This window comes from Mirounga angustirostris, unplaced genomic scaffold (assembly GCF_029215605.1).
Source record: "Mirounga angustirostris isolate CCGP_5_RB_7025 unplaced genomic scaffold, mMirAng1.0.hap1 SCAF_12, whole genome shotgun sequence".
Taxonomy (NCBI): domain Eukaryota; kingdom Metazoa; phylum Chordata; class Mammalia; order Carnivora; family Phocidae; genus Mirounga; species Mirounga angustirostris.
Window position 1 is genome coordinate 77,485,100 of NW_026991720.1, and position 2,706 is coordinate 77,487,805.

Here is a 2,706-nt window from a genome sequence, read left to right on the forward strand (position 1 = left end):
GGTTTCCTATGTCTCTATGCCAAGTTGATTATAGGAAAATTAACAAGGTGGACAAGAACAATTTCTTAACTTATAAATTATTTGATTCACATATTTATTGCCAATGTTAATCATTATTTTTAATGTGATTTGTCTTGGAAAACTATATTAATGATCACAAGCAAATGGAAGATTTTTGTATTATTGTACAAAGAATCCGAGGGAGATTGCACTTACAAGTAATGAGGTCTTACTTTAAAATTTCTTCACTACAAAATGGTACACAACTCTAATTTATGAAATCATCGTATGTTTGTTTTCTGCTAAAAAATACAAAGTTTTTATCTGTAGACTTTACATGTATTCATACAGATACTACATATGTTTCAAATTATATGTCATATAAATTGACAATGCTTCAAAGATAGTGATATGAATATTTTTATCCTGTTCAACGTTTTCAGCCCTAATCCTCACACTTTATAGACAGAACACTTACAATTTTAAAACAATATTTTCCAGCAGGATAAATGCTTTGCAGTAAAAGATAAATACAAAGGATAAAGAGTCAATTAGCTCGATATCATTTTTCAAAAAAATGGACTGTAAGAAAGGATCTCAATTATTGTTTTTATGATTATATTTTATTTTTATTTGAAAGAGCACAAAGGTCATTGTGCTTAATGCACAGGCCTCATAAGGAACTATAAGGTTTTCTCATTTACGATCAGTTACTTACTGATGTCTAGATAAATCTTTACAGTACCATAAATTTCCACAATATAAACTCAATAAAAGGCGATATGGCATGCACTCTGAAAACATCTGCACTTGCCATCTATAATATTTCTATACTAAAAAAGAGATTTTGTTCAACCTTTCCTTTAAACAAGACTAACTAATTTGATGCAAATCTTTGGATTATGGCACAAAGATTTCTCTTGGATAGGAACAGGAAAAAAAATCAGTATCTTAGGCTTTTAATGTGAAAACTGGAAAACTGCCTTTCCCTTCGTGTAGTCATTTCATCAAAGCAAACTATGAGCTCAAAATCGTTTTTGATACCAAAACTATACCACAAAGCCTGCAAATATGCTATGTGGTGTTCTTCCACAACCACAGAAACTGAAGGAATATTTGCTATCATTTATAGTTTAATTCCATCTTTAAGTAACGAGAGAGAGGTCACCAAGGATACAAGTGTGTCATTTAATAAGAATGTGAGTGCTCGCTTCAGCAGCACATACACTTAAAAAAAAAAGAAAAAAAGAAATGATACAGAGAAGGCTAGCATGATCCTCTGTGCAAGGATGACCTGTAAATTCGTGACGCATTCCATATTAGGGGAGAGACAGGAGAATGTGAACTAATTCTATAAAAATAAGGGTACTGAACTGTCTCTGGGTTGAAGTTGAAAAAATTCCCAGTGATTACAATTTTCACCTGCAACATGAAGTAGCTGTTTTAATTTGTCAAACCTAAAAAAATTTTTAAAAAAAGAATAGAATGGGTATATCTTAGATTTTTTCGAAACTGAACTCCTGATCCTGAGCTCATTCCTCAAAAAAAAAAAAAACAACTTTATGTTTAATAGACTGTCATGTAAATTCAAATTCAAGCTGAGAAAGAATATTTACAGAAGAGAGTGAATAAAACATGAAAACCATGGAATTTTAAATGGAGTTAATACTGTAGGGAAATGTATTATTAATGCTTGTAGAAAAATATGGGTATTTGATGGGGAAGGGCTAAATAAGGATTTTGACAAATTTTTTAAAAGATTTTATTTATTTGAGAGAGAGAGAGAGAGAGAGTAAGCAGGGGAAGGGGCTGAGGGAGAGGGAGAAGCAGACTCTCTGCTGAGCAGGGAGCCCAATGTGGGGCTTGATCCCAGGACCCTGAGATCATGACCTGAGCCAAAGGCAGACGCTTAACCAACTGAGCCACCCAGGTGCCCAGGATTTTGACAATTTAATGATGAATTGGTAAAAGAGAAATGTAATTTAAAGAAAATTTCTCCGACTTTTAAATCAAAATTAGTGCAATGTGGAAGTTTCACAAACCTATTTTTATAGTTTTGTATATGTATTACATTTGTATAGTATAGTAAGTAAAACTTTTAAGGCAATATTGTTAATATATTTCCTAAGAAATTATGTTTGCAGCATAAAATCATAAATCCATTTTTGCTTGTTTAAAAACACATGCTAACATCCAGGGCTCAAAATATGCTGATGCAACGTGCTCTAGTAAAATTCAAGACTCAATCTACACTGAGAAATTTGATGTAACATAAATGCATTGCTTATCAATATTTCTCTGTGCCCTTAATAGTATGCTTGTTTTTTACAATTTTTTTTTATTTTACAAATCTTAGGATAACTTCACAGCTCTATCTTTTAGAAGAATGAAGGGGGGGAATCAGAGGGGGAGACGAACCATGAGCGATGACGGGCTCTGAAAAACAAACTGAGGGTCCTAAGGGGTGTGGGGGGATGGGTTAGTCTGGTGATGAGTATTAAAGAGGGCACGTTCTGCATGGAGCACTGGGTGTTATACGCAAACAATGAATCATGGAACATTACATCAAAAACTAATGATGTAATGTATGGTGATTAACATAACAATAAACAATTTTTAAAAAGTAATATACTATAAAAAAAGAAGTAGTTATTAAATATGTGTTTAATAATAGAGCTGTGTGTTTGACCTAAATAAGCCACTGAA

At 32.6% G+C, this 2,706-nt stretch overlaps 1 pseudogene; it reads left to right on the plus strand.

The window, feature by feature from the left end:
* Window positions 1-1,228: 1,228 nt before the first annotated feature.
* Window positions 1,229-1,324, plus strand: LOC123836187 (U6 spliceosomal RNA; annotated as a pseudogene).
* Window positions 1,325-2,706: the final 1,382 nt, after the last annotated feature.